This window comes from Cydia strobilella, chromosome 1 (genome assembly GCF_947568885.1).
Source record: "Cydia strobilella chromosome 1, ilCydStro3.1, whole genome shotgun sequence".
NCBI classification, from domain to species: Eukaryota; Metazoa; Arthropoda; class Insecta; order Lepidoptera; family Tortricidae; genus Cydia; species Cydia strobilella.
The window spans coordinates 22,227,900-22,247,678 of record NC_086041.1 but is presented as its reverse complement, the minus strand read 5'-3'; the positions used below and the strand labels follow the sequence as shown (position 1 = coordinate 22,247,678).

At 35.7% G+C, this 19,779-nt stretch overlaps 1 protein-coding gene across 3 annotated transcripts in view; it reads right to left on the bottom strand.

The window, feature by feature from the left end:
* The window catches only part of LOC134741784 (cadherin-86C), a 156,367-nt gene extending 147,962 nt beyond the window's left edge, over window positions 1–8,405 (bottom strand). For 2 of the 3 annotated variants that reach the window (XM_063674687.1, XM_063674682.1), the window contains exon 1: window positions 8,125–8,330. The gene's annotated coding sequence lies outside the window, so the exon portion shown is untranslated. Of the gene's footprint in view, window positions 1–8,124 lie in introns of all 3 variants that reach the window. The other variant, XM_063674694.1, reaches the window with a different exon arrangement.
* Between the last annotated feature and the right edge of the window lie 11,374 nt (window positions 8,406–19,779).

The window sequence follows — 19,779 nt, the reverse complement described above, 5'->3', positions numbered from 1 at the left end:
ATACCACGCAACGCTGATAACAACATTGGCTTTGGGAAAATGTTATTAGACGGAGCAATTCTCTACAAAGGTATTTATAACAAATGTAAATAATTTGAACCTGACATTATTTTACTAGAACAATGATTTTAGTTAGTACACAGCCTAGTGAACCTACTTCATGGTAAATAAATGAATGACATTATAACAACTCGAAGGTTGGTTCCAGCGTCACCACAGTGGTGTGATAGCTTTAGCGGCGGCACGCGACGCCAGAGCCCTTGGGCCTTATCGCGAACTATGCTCTTCCTGCTTCGCAACTCTTCTATGTGGGTTAATAACTTCACAACTAGCGTAATAGTTTTTGCTTAACACAAAAACATGTTTTATAACTTGACTAGCTTGATTTTGAATGAATACCAACCTTAGTTCGAGGCTTTTATTTGCATATTATATTACAACATCAATCCAGTGTAGTAAAAATTTGTTTTAATATCTTAGTCATTTTTCTCATATTTTAGTAGCTTATCGGGGCCGAGAGGAATCCAACAAACAGAAAATATTAAAATCAGTCCAGCTGTTCTTGAGTCATAAATGGTGTAACTGACCCACTTTGTTGTATATATATATCGATTTCCCTGATTGTTAATATCTAGTTAAAACACTAGGGAAAATGCATTAGAACTATACAATACAATACAAAACTTTTCCTATACGTTGATAACTAAAAAAAAATTGAACGATTTAAATTTGTAATACATTATTAAATATGTGCAACATATAGATGAAGTATGCAAATATTTTATGATAAGTATTATACAATATTTAACAATTGCTTTAACCACACTGAACTAGTTTAACGATATTAACGCTATAAACAGTCAAACACCGCCCACGTATTATCGACCCATTACATGTGAATGTCAAGTGCGAGTGACAACTTTATGTCACACCACAGCACACAAGGACAGTCAATCAATTTTACCAGTTGTCTAGCCGCATTCCCCAATATTGAAATGACTACCCAGCCAAATAGCAACAACAAACAACTTTAATCATATTAATTATTTTTTGCTTAGACTGATATTAACATGAAACCTTGTCTTAACGAGGAATCTAAAGGTATATCAATACAGCATCGATAGTAACAAATGTTTTATTCAAAAGATAAAGATCTTGGCAAAGATAACGGCGGTGTTGAAGCAAAAAGGGAGTAAACTTCAAAGTGACCGGCTTGTTTCTGAAATGAATCACCAAACTATTATACGTCAACGAAACAATTGCACACAAATGAATAATGTATTTTAGCTACATACCCATCTAATCGACCCAGATCTGTAGGTATGTACGTATGATTAACCCCTAAAATCTAGTAAGTTATATGCAATAATTCTACAGTATTTAGCCGCTCACTTTTTTTCAGATTAGAATTTTATAACCTCAAAATTAGTGGTAACTTATTTCCTCCAAAATTAAATCTAAGTAACTATGTACTACAGAATTATAGAATCGTTAACACATTAACGTACCGCAATATTAGATAACATTATTCGGAAGTTAATTACCACTACTTTTGAGCGTAGAAAAATTCTAATCTGAAAAAAAAACGGGGTATAATAAACACTCGCCCTACTAAGCAATTTTGTTTAATCAAAATAAAATGGAATGAAAGGCCTTTTTAAAAGCGTCTAGGCGGCTAGAGTGGCAAGTGTCATATTGCTTACACTAAAATACATGAAGAAATATTATAACTTATAAGATTATATTTTAACATAGCCAGCAAGAATGCTGTACGTTGCAACAAGCTAATAATAATAATAAATATTCTTTATTTGCTTAAAATATGGTACAATGAGATGGTATAGATAACATCTAATTCGTATGTATTTCTGCGAAGAGGACTTAATTAGATTTAGCACTGGCTAAATTAAGCGAATTAACGGACCGAATAATAGATAATATACTCTAGTCAAAAGTAAACTAGAAGTTTATAATAAAGTCGTTCCAACTAATGTATTGTTGATGTAATAAGTTTACAGATTTACGTACCTACCTATTTAGTGCATCCGTTCGAGACATAAAAGTGTACGTATAAGTTTATCTACCTATTATAAATTACGAGTTTAGTAGTAAACTTTACCTGCCTAATAGCCACTACTTAACCTGACCCTTAGCCAGAAAATTACGACAAATCACGATTTTTTACGCCAGGTAAAGTAGGACGCCAGACGCTTGAATTAAGGACGTTCACACATTTCTTACGTTAAATCGTTGAATTATATATGAACAACGTTGCTTCACGAGTAAGATGGCTTGAAATATACAAAACTCCTTATTAAGATAATATGAATAAGTTAAAAAGTACGTAATTTTGAACGAAAATTGATGATTAACATTTAGATATATTAACATTTGTTAAGTACAGGCATTATTAGCATTTTAAAATATATTTCTTCGTACGTAATAAATATAAACAATAACAAAACTGTTTAGTATGTTGACAAAAAACTTGTAGCTTTTAGGTATAGCGTTTGATTACTCCCAGGAGTACCCAGCCCAGAGTAAACCCAGGTTTACTGTACCCACAAAATGTACACACGTATCAAATTGCCACTACTTACCCGCCCACTGACTGGGATAGTATTAATTTAAATGATTTAGTGCAATCACCGACTGCTAACTACCAGGAAGCGAAGTGAATGTATAGATGCTTTATCAGGCTAAGAAAATATTTATTCACAAATTTGTTAGTAGAGGTGCTAAAACGAAGTTAACATATCATGTTGATATTTTTAAATGTCATTTTTAATAAAAAAATTATGATGTTATTTTAGGTACCTACTTTTTATGTTTGGGATAAATATAAGTGTATTTATGATTTGCCGTGTTGTTATTATTACTGGTCGGCTACCCACAGTCGAAGTAAGTGAGTGAGGGCTTGTAACTAATTAATCTTGTGTGAAATTGGGACGCAAACTGAATCACTACTTAGTTAACTATTACTGTTGAGGTTGTATTTGTATTTGTATAGTTTTTGATACTTATTTATTGTCTATGTTTAGTTTTAAGTTCTTTTTCTAGAACTCTATTTTTAAACCCTTGACGTATGTCTGTAATTCATGTTTTTATGTCAGTACTTTATTAAACCTGGTGCGAATAAGTCAACTGCTTGTGTTTCCATAACTATCGAAATTCCTCTTATAAATCCCTCTTCCTCTTCGCGCTTCTCTTCTTCATTCTCCTCTTCTACAATTACTTATAGATATGATTCAAGAAAATGTTTAATGTATCAAATCAAACTGACCCAAACAACCAAGATACAGTAGTAAAAAACCGGACAAGTGCGAGCCGGACTCGCCCACCGAGGGTTCGGTACAATTTTAATTAGTTTTTTTACAAATTTATAGTTTTGAGATTTTTCCCTGGACTTTTAGTGTAAGACGATATTACTTGCCAAATTTCATAGTTCTAGGTTAACGGGAAGTACCCTATAAATTTTGATTCCATTGAGAGTGTCGAAATCTACTTTTTTTGCGGCATAAACGGCCGTATCTTTTTTTACATTAACTTAGAAGTGTGATTTTTTCACTGTTTCAAAGGACTGTAGACCTGAGTGTATGGTTTAAATTTCAACTCGATACCTCCACGCGTTCACGAAATAAAGACAACAAAGTGACAAACAAACCTAATACTATATTATTATATATGGGCTGCTAACGCAAAATTGTAGTTTTTATATTGAACACAATCGCACAGAAACTAGACTATATTTGCAAGGGTAAACTCTAACCAAAACCTTTAAAAAAGTTGGTTCGATAGAAATAAAGGAACACATAATATCTAATTTTCATTTATTTTCAATTGTAAATACCTTGCATACAACCAAAATATTTTTAGTATAAAATAGATAGTGATATGGCCGAGGGATTTAACTAGCAAAATTTTAAACAGAAGTATACTTTCAGTTCCAGAGGTAAAACGATAAAACCCGCGCGATCGACAAATCTTCCATCGCAAATTTCGCGCGGCGCGCCATATCTTTTGTTTCCTTCTAATTTCCTGGCTTCACGGCCCCTCTTAACGAAAGTGTAAACATACAGTGAATTACAGTGTTAACATTTATTATAGCTACCTATATCAACAATAGTATCTATAAATAATATAAATCTTTTTTTAAAGTTTATTGCGGTTGCAAAGGTAGAACTGCGAACTTTTCAGGCGGTCCCATTTAAGTGTGAGCTTGAACTAACAGCTGCGCGTTTTCAGAGAGCTCACACTTACTGGTTGATTAAGCATTTTACTCGGAAAGCGATTGGAATTTTGGAACAGACAAGGCGTAAGGGTGAGAGGTTAGTAGTGTACCGGCAGGAAACAAACCCACACAGGCAAATGACCAGATTAACTAACCGCCATTATCTATAATTGGCATTGAGCATCGCATAAATCCTCTTAATGGCATGATATCTTTGTTTATTTATATTAGAAGTGGAGGAAATGGTGTAGCATATTTTATCCAAGAAAGGTTATACCGTTACGAGTATTATTTTAACCATATATGCTACATACATTTTAAGTAGTCGTGTTTAATGTGCTAATAGCGAGAAGACTTTATTGCCGCGTGACAGTAAAATATGCTCTAATATGATTATTGCCGCAAAAAGTGCTACCAAGATATACCTACACAAGTACACAGTAATGAATACCAAATGAATTGTTGTAAAAATAAATAATTACATACGTTATACTCATTTAGGGTCTGTAAAAAAAGTAGACATGAGGGATTAAAAGAAAAACGATAAAATATATTAATATAAATCGAATAACTATAAACTATTTAAAATCCGTAAATACTATATTCGAGTTTTCAGATCATCTCTTCTAAAATGGAACACCTTTTTTCTTACGAATATTTATATTTAATTAAATGAGCCAATTTAAATAAGGAGCCATATATTAAATTGAGTGCGCGTGAGTCAACTCTTGAGGGGTGTATTACATAATGAAAAGAGAAAGATAGAGCAGTGTATCTTATCACACCGGGTTCCGCGTTAGCTTTATATATAGGGCGAATTTACGTAATTCTAATCGGTTTATTACATTCATTATAAGTGCATACTTAATAAAAATACACCTATTTCTCAACAAAATCTCTTCAAAACGTTACATATTAATACTGTTAAGTATATCCCATAATATATGAGTGTGAAAGTTGCCTTTGTTATGTTGAGGCTAAAGAAAAATAATTATAAGGGATAAGTTACTTATATCTCTTCCAGCTACGCTTATACTGTTCATCTTTGTACACATTTATTGTACCTATTCTTTTTGTGTTATGTCCTTGGTTTGTGCAATAAGGTGTTTTAATACTACTACTACAATTATTATAGTAAGTAGTATTTAATTATGTTACTCGAAAGTGGCAGTTAAAACACGAAAAAAAGATATTTTTTTCATAATTGAATACAGAACTTTATATGTATAATAAGTGGTACATACATTTGTTTGTTAAACGTATTTATTTTATAATTTATTTATAGTAGTATGATTTCCTAATAAGGCGCATTCGTTTGAAGCTTCAGTCCCCATAGCTGCGCGAGCGCCGCTCCTACAAGAGAGTTCAACGCGCCGCGCAAGCGCAAATAAAGTCCTCTAGCCGTTTATTGTGATCCTATCTGTGTTGCTGCGATTGATTTCTTTTCGTTTATTCTCTAACGATACCTATTACCATACCAATTCTTTAATATTAAAACAATAGTTACTAATCAGGATTTTTAGTTCTTATTTGCTAATTACCTACTAATACCTACAGTTGTGAATTTTAAGATTTCAAAACTAAGGCTTTAATGAAATATTAAACTAAGTTTAACGCCATCAAGGATTGATACTTTTTTTAAAGTTTCTGATTGTATCCAGAAGCGCTTAATTTCCATTTAAGCGGTTTAATACCTTAAGCGTCACCAAGGCAGAGCCATTGTAGTGATAAGTGGACGTAGATGCACCGTTTAGATACGGCGCTATCCGCGCGCTATGGGATCGATGGTATCGGCCTTTTTTAAGGTTAAACCAAATCATGGTTGAGTAAGCTAATCCTTTGGAAGCGTTGAAGACTGCTGTGTTAATATTTTTGTGGTCAAGGATCAAGAAACCGGGTTATTTTTTCCGCAGAAAAAAATCAGGCTAATATCTCTGTTGTCAACAATGAAATGATCAACATTTTAGAACCATAAGGGCCACCTAGCCTAGTCGGTGGTGACCCTGCCTGCGATGCAGGAGGTCCCGGGTTCGAATTCCGGTAAGGGAATTTATTTGTGTGTTTATCACAAACATTTGTTCAGGCGTTGGTCACAAAAGAGAGACGCAAGACAGAGCTGATCTTCTGGGTGAACTTTTTGCGTCAAACTTGACTTTAGATGACGAAGTATTGGATGTTATATGTATATTATGTACGTGTTTATATATATAAGTATGTATATCGTCGGCTAGCACCCATAGCACAAGCTTTGCTTAGTTTGGGGCTAAGTTGATCGGTCTAAGATTGTCCCCAAAAAAATTATAAGCTAAAATATAATTATAGCTCTTTAATTGTATTGTCGCGAAACGTATTAAGTTACATAATTGTGTACATAATGATATTTATTGGCCACTGAGACAATATATGTATCATAATATCTATCAGTAGTACGCAGTATTCAAACGTAATAATTTTGCACTGACTAGAAAACCTTGTTTTTGCTGCAACAAATAAACGTCTTATTTATTTATGTGTATTATAACTTTCAGCAGCAGCACAGACTACCAGAAAGCAACAGCTGCAGGCTTAGTGCAGAAAGACCTTAGCGAACTCGGTGCCGTCGACTGGACAGAACGGGCTTTGGACAGAGTAGCATGGCGGTCTTTGGTGTCAGAGGCCAAGATTCACTTCGGGTCGTCGCGCCACAGCAGTAAGTAGTAAGTAAGTATTATAACTTTACGATCGGTCTCATTTTGACATAACTTGCACCGCATCTCTCTTGCACCAATGCAAGCTATAAGTACGGGCGAGAAGAACTACGAATGATGTCGAAACGAGATCAATTTAAAATTTCAAATAGGTCTCCAGTAGATAGTGTTCGATTCTTTGGCGCCCTAAGGGTTGCTAGCGCTGCTTGACTATGGGAGTTATGTAGTCTTGCCATGTTATCAATGGCCTTAGGCAATGGACAGTGATAGCAGAGATATATTTTACAATTAGGTAACTATTTAAAGTGACACGGGCTTGTAAAAAAGTATTTAGGTACCTATAGCAACAGAATAAGTAAAGCAAAATCATAAAATAAATATAGCGTTTTTTTTTAATAAAAAGTTACGAGACCAACTAAGGAAGTCGGTTTTATACACGCTTGTAACTTTCATTAGAAGTGGAAGTTTTTTCTTAAGCCTGAATTCACAAATATTTATGAAACAATGTCTAGATAGTCACTATAGTCAGTCAGCCTCAAAAGCTCTCTCTAATATAATTTACAATGACATCAAATGACAAAAGAAATACTCTCAGTCATACTATGAATGACTAATATGTATTGCTAATTACTCTTCAAAATAGCGTGAAAAACTGCCACACGAATGTGTAAAACTGCAGGTAAATCGGTTTACAAGCTTTCAACTCATTCACGAACTCACGCCCGATAAAAATATTTCTTTCGCCGACTCGAAGCTTACGTACAACAGTGCAGTGTAAAAGCTGATAGACTGACTTGAACCTTAAGTGCTGGAACTTAAGATCAAAATAGGAAGGTATGTTGGTAAGCTTTTCCTTGATATTTGAAAAAAAAAATTTAATAGCAAGATTGATAATTCAAGTTGGATGTATAAGTAGCTTTACTGTAATTTAATTATCCTATAAAACACAAAAAAAATGCATGCATAAATATAATATTTTTTTAAGTCTGTAGTCAGTCTTTAATGGCTCAATGGATACATAAAGTATATAACTTTACGCAACCATTAGATTTAGCAGGAAAGTACGTGCAAAACTAGGTAGAAAAATCTTAAGATAAGAAAGACTGAAATACAACGATTATAGATATAAATAAATCATGGCTACATGCAAATATATACACTTACAGGTAAAATACAAAGAAACTAAATAAATCAGGCAGTACTTACTGTTATCACGCAACAATTACAACTTATCAGTTACATGAAAGCGCCGGCGCACTTCGCGAATCCCGAAAATTTAGAACAATTCAGCCAACATCACGATATCACTAGGTACACAGTTTTATCACACGTCCACTGTCAGTTGTTTTGTTTTCGTGTGCGCGCGCCGAGTGAGGCGTCCGCAGCGTAGCCGGGTCCGTCCTGTACTAGCGCTAGCGGCTACCGCGAGTGGGCTAGCCGGATCCTAATCTAACTGCCTGGCGGACTAAGGCTTTCGGTAACGTACTTCGATACTGCCCAAAGATCATGGGTTACATGGCATGGCTCTGTAACCCTGCACCGTTTATTATAGATAGTTCCAAAGCAAGTTTTTAGCACAAACCTATACTTGTGTGTTGTTGAAATTTTGTTGATCGTTATTGATAAAGTTAAATATTTTTGTGTACCTACCGTTTGATTTATTATTATCTCATGAAATTTTAAGAAATTATAATTGCATGTTTTTGAAATATGATATTTCTGACATTATCAGATCTATTATATATTTTTTAATTTATCCGAAATAAAAGGAAATGTAAAAGTTGTTGTTTAAAGCTGCAAAGAAACTTTACTATGCCATTTGTGTGTAACTTACAAAACCAATTTCAGCGACTATACTAAAGTTTAGCAGCAGTTGTGTCAATAGAATCTGGCTAGCCATACCCCACAGCACTATATAGCACTCATATATTTGCCTCTAAGCTTTCACAACCTCGCGTCTCTGATTAGTGCTATTTTGAAATACTAACTCTATCTTACACAGAGTAATGTTTATTTTGCAGTGTAAGAATGTAGGCAAGACACGGGCTAGTGTGGGTAAGAAGCCAATATGAAAACTTATAGTACCTCGGCTATTCTTATTGCACGTTTTACCGCGCTCAGGACTTTTTGTAATAGCAGGATTATGCGCCTTTAAAAACTCTGGAGTAGACTTCGTCGTACACGAGCCACTTAACGACATACTTCGCCTACAATCTCGCCACACAATGGAATTATTTACCTCATGGAATTTATATGAAGAGGTGCAATTCTTTCCAAGAAGGTATTCGTGGAAGGGTAAACATGAAATCGAGCTCTGGATCTGCCTGGAAGTTAAATAAGAACTTGCATACTCTAAGTTTATAGTGTAAGTTTGAATGAATATTTGTTGATTCGCTACCAAGTTGGAGGCAATATTAATATGAAAGTCTCGAACTGATTTGCCGGTGCCAAGTTCGCGTGCCGCGACCCTCGCGGCCACCTCCTCGCATGTAATTACCTGCAGCGGAAGTTCGTTTCTTTTTGGGGCTGGAGCGTGACTTTCTGCGAACCCTCCAGCTTAAAAATATCATTAACTATACATAAAAGGGTGTTTTATGCCACAATCAACAAAACTAATTCCCTGTGTCGTAATTTTAGAGACCATAAAGATGTGTCCAATGTTATTATACCGACTACATAATTATAATTTAAAAGAATAGCGTTTATTACACAATAATTAATTGGCATAGTAACGATGTATAAAATTGATTAATCTCTCATGGTACAGAAATGTAAATACGTAATTTTACAAAAAAAACGCATAATGTATGCAAATGACGACGCGGCGTGAATTCGAACAGTATGCTCGCGACTCCACGGTGCGGCGGTCGACAATGGTTAATCAAAAGGCCGTATCTCATTCGGCGGGACCTTGCGAGGTCCGGCCAGACGTTACGTTATTTCGATTTCATTTGCGTGCTCGTGCGCGCGGTTTTTTACTTCGTGCTAGGCCCTAGATGCTCAACCTACCTCGCCTCGCAGCAGAGGTCATGGCTTGATCCCGCCAAGCCTTTGTTATTTCCAGAGAAATATGAAGGGAAGTCGGCGGATACCGCGCTCGAATAAATGGGATTCTTTCAAGGAATATTGAAATATCTCTAGGCGATGCCGAGAACTCGTAGATATTAATTCTCGAATGATGAATAGCTGACGTAAATCTTGTTTGTAATTTACTGCTAGTTAGAGATTACCTTTGTTTCACCTGCGATACTATAATTTATTATCAATATTCCAAATTTAAGATCCTTATTCTGAAAAAGGTTGATAAGAAAGTGCTGGTTTACGTGGTTTTGGTAAGAAGCTCCATATCATCGCTTATTGTTCATGTTGATCAGTTCTTACTTATTTTTCTAAACGATAGAGAATCTTTTAAGTGGTTTCCTTTTTTTTATAACAAAAAGTGATTACGAGTCACGAGTCGGCGGCTCGGGTGCACGAGATTAATTGAATTCTAAGGTATGAGACGAAGAGGGTCGGACAGTAGGTTTTTTTACATGTTCAACACTCAAAAGCCGTTTAAAGAAAGAACGGACTTGGTAGCGAACCGATATGTTTTTATACTTAGGCAAGTAAGTAGACACAACGTAGCGGCCACCTTAATACATTTCATGTATCTGTATTTATTACAAAGGACATATTGCATTATTTTGTTAATTTCGATTAAATTCCATTCCATCCTAACCTCTGGAAACCAATTAGGGTCTAAATCGATTAGATAATTAATATTTATTAGTTTACTTAACATAAATAAATATACCTAGCAGTAGTTCTTGCATGCTTTTTCAGCTATCTTGTACGAGCATTACATAATCCCTTTTTTTTATCGTGCCACTAATTGATTTCCTTGATATCGAGTTACAACAACAGCATCTCTTCCCCACTGTTGAAGAATATGCGCACAAACCAAGCGACATCCTTAAGGTGACTGTCCATTTCCAACCGCAGCTGCACTGCTGCTCCGACACTACTGCGGCAGCCCAAACGCGTCGGTGTTATTGTCAATTTCCATAGTAAAATGAATGACGATATCGACTGCACGTAATATGGTGATTTTAACGTTTTCCCGACCGCAGCTGCACTACTGCTCCGACACGTCGGTGTTATTGTCAATTTCCATAGTAAAATTAATGACAAGACCGACTGCACGTAGCATGGCCATTTTGCGTATTTGGTGTATTAATGCAACTGCGGCTGCAGACCGCACGTCAAATCTGTCACCTGCACTGAATTGTCTTTGATCACAGATATTAGTAGTTTTAAGCAAAGAGGATATAACCACTACGTTCTAAGGAGTTATTACACCCACGGATAAACAACCCCGATGGTACCGTCGCCATATATCGCAGATATATCGGGGCGGCCAAGGAGCTCACAAATATCTGAACACGCCTTTATTGTCAAGGCGCTAGAGTGCATGTTCAGATATATTTAGCACCTCGGTCGCTCCGACATATCTGATGGCGACTGTAGTACTACTGTAAACTTTTTTGCTAATCTATATTGAGCCATACGAGTATCACAGAGCCAGTTAGGAAACTAGAATGATAGGTCCGAAAAAGAGTGTCAAATTCGGAAGTTAACTATAGTCTGGCAAACCCTTCGAGCAACACCGGCTTCCGACACGTCGGAAGGGAGGAGCCCAAGCGATATCTTACCGTACAAATCGTTCTGCCATTTTTTGCGGGGGAAAACGTGCACACAGTCGCACTTCTCACTCACTACTTGCAAAATCCAATCTCTAATTAGGATTGTTCATTTTTTTTTAATGTTCTATTTCGAAAACCATTTCGAGATATTAGGTTTTTAAACAGTTTCCGATATTTGCTGCGATATAATAATCGAGGATTGAAGATATATCAACAAATATACTGATGACCTTAGTTTGACCTTCTCGCGAGGCTGAATATAATAATGTCATCGTATAGTAAAAGTTATGGAACCATAGTAAATAAATCCGTCACTCACGTAATTGTCAAAGATGTCATTGTCATCAATTGTCATAATAAAAAAATTCAGTTAAACCGCTAGTTTCTTACGATTTGATTTATAATTTTTAATACCTAAACAGTAGATTTTGATTGCTTAATATATCAAAAACCTTGTTTCCACTTGTGGGAATGATTTACAAAAATTATAGTCCGCGAAGACCTACGTGAAAGACGGTGTTGTCGTGAAGTAAATGTGGAATGGAATACTTCAAGTGTTACACACAATATTGCTGTGAGGATCACGTCGATGTAAGTATAAAATTAATATTATTTTACTACGAATATTTAAAAGTCCATTTTGGTGGTCGGGTCACTATTACCTATTTATTTTCTGTGATGATGTGGCCAGAATATCTAAAGACAAACCGTTTAACACAGCTTGTCCGCTACTAGCTCCGTTTTACTGATTTGAAGTTAAATTCAACAAATAGACATACATATATGTAACTTATAACCATCTTGCAAGCAATAATATAATAAAAATACATAGTTATATTCAAAATACAACATGAAACTGAAAAGATAATTTCTAATTTCCAGGTACCTACAAGTCGCAGTTCAAGGCTCAAGCTGCTGATATCACGATCATGGCGGACAAAACTAAAGTTAATAAAGAGTTGTGAAAAATAAAACATGTCTTATTTTTTACTTTTTTATTAATTTACGAAAAACCTGTTTCCCAAAAAAGTGTATACATTATATGTTCAACATGTTCTGCACGTAAGGTTGACATTGAGGGCTTTGTTTAGTAGCATTCAGTTGAAGTTGATTTAGGTTCTACTCTTGTTGATCCAGAAAATAATTGTATAGTTTATTATTAAATCTATGCCCACGCCCAGGCACTATTCTTGCTATAACTTTACATTCTCCGCCTTCTCTAGAAATTTGTACATTATATACATCCAATAAAACTAAGGTATATAACTTAAGGCAGATTTGTGGAATCAGCTTTCACAAATTTAGCGTATTTTGAGATTATTGATTTAGGGATTCAAATAATACGACGATATTATTTATAGATTAATTAAATAAACTGTTCTTTTATTTTTTCGTAGTTTTGCGAGGATAGCTATAAGCTCGACAGGGCACGAGCGATAGAGAGGCAAATAGAATACCGAATATCCGGCAAAGTGGCCAAATACCGAATAGTTGCCGAATATTCCTGGCAACTGTAATTGTATTGTAATATATCATATTATATAATGTCGTTTATGGTGACAATTTCTCATTTTGTCATTGCAAAGCCATTCCTGAGCTAAATAAAAGAAGCAATCATTTATTTTTATTACAAGGGGCAAAGATGTTATTTAATACCTCATGGTAACATATTGATATCCAAACATACGAAACGATACAAAATTGAACCACGAGAGAAGCGAATGGTTTCAAATTTAGAATATTGACAGTTGCGGAGGTCTCAAGGCATGAGGGTTAAACAAACTGTGTTACAGTGCAACACGTAATTCTTCACACCAACACGAGGAAACCATTTATTATTCAAATTAATTTATTAAAAGTTCTTTCTATCGGCCAAGGTGAGGGAAATATCTTTCTTCATAAAGGATTTCTTGTCTCGCCCGTCAAGTTTTATATGGATGGTGCGGTCATATCATAAAGTGCCGTCGCCCATTCACACCTGCAACTGGACAATATGAAGTGTAAATTACAAATTATTTTATTCATCATACTTCACTGTTTGCTAAAGAAAGTAAAATTGGCTTAATATGGATACTTAGAAAGATAAATCTGTAATATTTTGCTAACACCGAACGACTGCCTGCCCACCATTGGATAATTTTATTCTTACGTGTCGCATCGTCATCTCCAGAACCCACGAATCACTTTGCAGAAATCAATAAAAGGCCTGCTAAAAGAGCCTACCTGGCATGGTTTTGAGGGGACGTTTATTACAGACTTCTAAATCCAGCCGCACGTTTCTGACGGCCGAGTACCTATACGTGATGCAGGTGGATCAAGTGCGCACTCCCCCCGTATATATCACGAACTCCATGAGTCCCGTTTCCGTCGGATTGCTGTGTGCGGTGGTCACGCATTTAGGCAAGAGGATGGGGAAGAAAATTTCACATTGTGAACTTACCTTAATGTTAAGAATAATTTTTCCTCTGCATTAATTTTATTTGAGTAATTTGATTGTATTTCGTCAATTATTAAGTCTCATTCAATGTTGAATTGCTTTTCATTTAATCGGCAATATTATCTGAATAAAGGATCACCATTAAATATCAGATTTTTTATTAATATTGCGTAGCTGCCTTCGTCGGACTCTGACTATTGTAGAAAGGCAAACTGGTCTTCTTTTTCATGTAGCATGTAGCATTATCGTCACTCGCTTCTTCACGTAAAAAATACAAAAGTAAATTAGTATTTTATTTGTACGTCTGACATTATATGACTTGACATTGACAAGCCATCAACGAACGCTGTCGCGACTGCACGCCGCAACAGCCGCAGTCGTGCTGCTACAGTAGTGCGGCACCGCGTAACGTCGCAACTGCAGTGCAGCGGCAGTTACAAATGGACAGTCACCTTTAGAATAATAAATCATCACAGGCATCTATAATTTGGACCGAATTGTAGACTGGTTCCTAAAAGGTTCAACAGATCATATAATATATGATCCGCTCACACTGTTCTTTCTAATAAGGTGTTATGTAATTTTTGAGGGTGGGCTGACATAACACATTTACGCATTTAGCACGTTAGAACCGGTTACAGTTTTGTAGAAGATGTTGAACTTATAATACAACAATTTTTAATATGAATAAGTAGTAGACAATAAAAAAAAACTACTTACAACAGCTACACAAGGTTTTTCCAATTTTCATTTATTTCTCTAGGTACCCACTTAGAAATAAATTTATTCAGCAACCATAATTGTATACAACTTTCTTACTACACTTACTTACTTGCGTAACTACTTAGAATTACATGTATGAATCAATGAAATACATGTTTCACAAAATAAAACAAATAAATTAAACTACAAATTGATATTATTATTGTACATGTATAAATAACGCCTTACCAATAATATATATTACAATATCTTCTGTGGATAGTGTTGCAATATTATGAATGCGAAAGTTACTCTTTAGGTATCTCTGAAATAGAAACTTAGTTATTTTTTATCAGGGGCATTAGTCATACAAAAACTTAAGGAAAGAATACAAAACGAGTGGGGAGAAATAGCTTCCAGTGTCTGAAAATGACTTGGAATGCATAAAATCGGTGGCTACACGGTTCACACTTCATTTCTCGTAAATGAAAGCGTGCAAATTCGACGTCAATGTCAAGACGTGTGCACTATGAAGCCCCACGGGTACCCGGTAGTTTTAGCCAGTCAGAAAGCTGGGTTTCACGTCTTATTATTTTGTAGATACTAGTCAAGACTCTTTCCTACGTGATCAAAATTCAATAGGTGTACAATAAATATTTTCTGAAATAGTCATAGAAACGCTCGTACAAGTCAACTTAAATTATGCATTATAGAAATAAATCAAGTTTAATAAACTGGTAAATAAAGATCATATCGTTTTAGCCTTAGTTTACGTTAGGATCCTATCAAAAACGAGCATCGATTAGTCAATTATTCCTATGATCTCCAATATCTACAAATCTACATGCAATTATCATTAAATCCACGACATAACATACTTACAGTGAATAAATCAAAATACGCGTGATAAATTAAACCATAATTATTTTATGAAAATTTACCGAGCAGCAATGTACTGCAAACATTACGAATTTACGAGACATGACATGACATGTCATAATGAGATACGAGCGTTTTATAGTAACCAACGCTTGTTATACTTACAAAAAGCTCGTATCTCGTAACTTTGTAGCTATATATTACGGGTCGAATTATTTTGTATGGTTAATATTTTGATTGTATTTCTAAGCAAAATTTATCTCAATATACTTCTTAGGTCTCAGGTCCTATGCTAACCATCGTTTAAAGATTTGCCCGTATTGAATTTACACACTGTGTTATTTAAGTATAAATAATTATATGTAGTAAGAAGTACATACTTCGTACGATATGATAACACGATAATTTGTTATTATTATTTACAAAAAAAAATACTTACAACCTCCGTATATCAATTACTCCATTCATTAAATTAGGTTTATTTGCCTCGGCGCGTGTAGGCAGGTAAGCCTACGTGTCGGAGAGGGGGCGCGAAGCAGATCCAGACGCGCTGCCTCTCCGACGCAGGCGGCGGGGTCGAGGGCGAAGAGCGTATGTTCGCCTCGACCCCTAGTGGGGCCAGCGGGTGCGAGACCCGCATTGCACGGCCCCACATACGTCGTCGGGGGGGGGGATCCAGCGTTTCTGATCCCCCCCATTGTGCGGGTGTCCTAGCGCTAAGCCGGGGCTGCCGGGGAGCGCCATGGTAGAGTGTACTCGATCCCATGGCGCCCCCACAAACGGCAGAGAGGATACGAAACGCCGGAGTGGGTTTAGTGGGTAGGGCATGGTTTCTCCCTCCCCTCTCGCCAGTTGAGAGGGGACAGGAGCGGCGAGTCCCACACACCCCCCATCAATGGCCTTCTCGCGGCCGGGGGGACGGTGCGTAACAGCATTCGCCCACTCCTACAACAGGTAAGCCTACGTGAAATAGAAGAGTGTATGAACAAGTGTCATGAAAATTATTTTAAACCAGATATATCAGTTACACTCTTATTATTTAGGTAAAGGAACAGGCATGATTTTAACATAATTCTGATGCCTTCACGTTACCAGCTCTTGTGGTATAATTTTACAGTGCTATTAACTGCTCTGGATGTGCCTTGTTTTATAGCGTATAGACCTTATAGCTGTAATAACGTTAGCGTTATAATTATTTCCGTGTATGTATGGTAAAAGGTTTACTTTGTACTGAACGTTTAGGTAAAATGACTGTGTTAATGACATTTTTTAATGTCGTCTTATGGTCTAGTCGTGTCTAGAACTCTCAAACACGGTTGTAGGGTTCCATAGTCAACCAGAAACTTTAGTAGTTTCGCTTTGTCCAGCTGTCAGTCTATCTGTCAGCATTTTAGCTATATTATTTAGAGCTGCAATTTTAATCATGCCGGCAAAGTGGTAAAATAAAAAGCTTAAAAAAATATTACGGTTAGAGTGTTTATTTTACCACGTGGATTACCAATAGTTTTATTTATGCTGCAACTTATGCTGTGACATGTCGTTAGGTAGGCTTGAAAAAAGGGGTGATACATTTTTTGACGTAGTTAATATTTTCGGAAACAATCGCTGCGAAAGTTCAAAAAACTCGAGGAATATTTTAAAATTCATGAGCCTCATTTTAATTCTGCCTATTGTGACCCGGGCCACTACAAAACTGTACACTGAGCATATTCCAAAATGCTCTTGTTCGGTCTTTTGCTCGCACGTATTTGTAAACAAACGTTACCTAAGAAAGACTAAAAACCTTAAAAAGATCACTATGCTTATTTTACCATAGGAAAACATTATGAAAAGGCAGACATTTTAACTTAACCTCTCTTTTCCCACGACATTGTAGAGGATAAAGCTCAGATCCTTTAACTTTATTATTTCGAATTCGATTACCTATCGAGAATGCGACGATACGAGAGATTTATCGAAGAGACGGGACTCTCCGCGGAGCTGACGCTTAGGCCATGCGAGCACTGGTAGCGAAGATAATATTCAGTATAGCACACAATTATCTCGTGGCAACATTTGTTCCGGTATATAGGTAGCGGTACGCAACTACAATAGACACATAACCATATCTGTCATGACAGTTGAATGGAAATGTCACTTTGTATCACAGGGTGAGCAAAATCGAATTTAGCTCACTGCTTTTAAGAAGCGAAGTACCCTTATTTATTTATTTGAACATTGATTCACACATTATTTATTTAATGAGCATACTTGCGTGAACATTTATTTGGAATAGTTGAAATCATAAAGGATATGAAGTGAACTTAATAAAACAACGTAACGGTCTATTATAATTAAGCAATTATATACTCTTGTTATGGATAAAATTAATTAATTTATTTATGAATACTTATATAATAGCTGACAATAGACACGGTCCTATCGCTTCGTTTTAGGGTATCTATGTTAAAACATTTACGGGCTGGGAGCCTATTATCATTTTCGGGCGGAATTCATTTTCGGTATTTGAATTTTTATTGGTTTATTGCAGTTTAAGTCAAAAGTGTTTAGCTCAGGGGAGTAAGAGATGGTACAACAAAATTTATTTATTTATCAATATATTTAGGTACTTATGGCTCATATAACATAATCTATGTGTAACAAGTTTAAGCATGTTGAATATATTACATTTCAATGTTGATTAAACAATAAATTTAATAATAGAAGTAATTACTATTAATAATATTCCATTGACGGCAAGTGCCATATTTAGCTACTTTATGGGAAAGGTAATATTAGGGCCAAGCTAGGCTTACCTTATGAAATAAAATGTAAAGTTTATGAATAGAGTATTAAGTTTATTCTCCATTAGATATTGTAGGACGGATTTATTTTGAGATCAGGCAATGGGGAATACAGCAATATACAAACTTAATGTTTTACTGCTAATAGTGAATCCATACTCCATCTTAAAAAAAAATTTGTCATACCTTATTCCAGATTGTATACTGTACCTTGTTTGTATGTATTACTTTGTCCTAAATTTCGCAGTGCATTAGTACTTACTGTAATGCTGTGTAATTTTTTGAACCAATAAAATAAAATAAATAAATACTAATCTATCTATACATATAATAAAGCGGAAGAGGGTCGAAAGTCTGTACATGCAAGATATTTGAAAAACAAATTGGCTGGGGATACTTAGAATCGATAATAGAACACGTTCCAACAGTTTTTAGAATTTTTGTTTTTGTCTGTTTATCTGTTTGTCTGTTTATTTGACCGCGCATCAAATGAAAACGGCTGAACGGATTTTGATGCAAACTTTACTAATCTGTCGAAAAAATCCACGGCCAGGTTATAGGCTATAATAATTTGAGAAATTTCACACCTAAGGGGGTTAAAAAGGGGATGAAAGTTTGTATGGGGTTCAAGATTTATTTTAAGCTAGCAATTTGAAACTTCGTAAAAAGATATATTATTGAATTACAAGAAAACTAATTTCAGCGTTTTTGAAAATTCATCCCCTAAGGAGGTGAAATAGAGGTTGAATCGGTTGGTATTTCGAGTGCGTTACTTGAAACTTTGTATATGGGCATATTATTATAATATACAGGAAAAGTGACTTCAGCGTTTTCAAGAATTCGTCCCCTAACGGCGTTAAAAGGGGGTTGAAAGTTTGAATCCATTACAAATGCTTTGAAACTTCTTAGAAAGGTACAATAGACGATTACAAAAAAAGTAATTTCGACGTTTTTGTAAATTTAACCCCGCAGGGGGTTGAAAAGGGAATGAAAGTTTGTCTTGGGGTGCAAATTTTATTTTAAGCTAGGAACTTGAAACTTTGCAAAAAGGTATTATATTAAAACCGGCCAAGTGCGAGCCGGACTCACACACGAAGGGTTCCGTACCATTAACTATAAAAACGGTCACCCATCCAAGTACTGACCCCGCCCGACGTTGCTTAACTTCGGTCAAAAATCACGTTTGTTGTATGGGAGCCCCACTTAAATCTCTATTTTATTCTGTTTTTAGTATTTGTTGTTATAGCGGCAACCGAAATACATCATCTGTGAAAATTTCAGCTGTCTAGCTATCACAGATCACGAGATACAGCCTGGTGACAGACGGACAGACGGACAGACAGACGGACAGCGGAGTCTTAGTAATAGGGTCCCG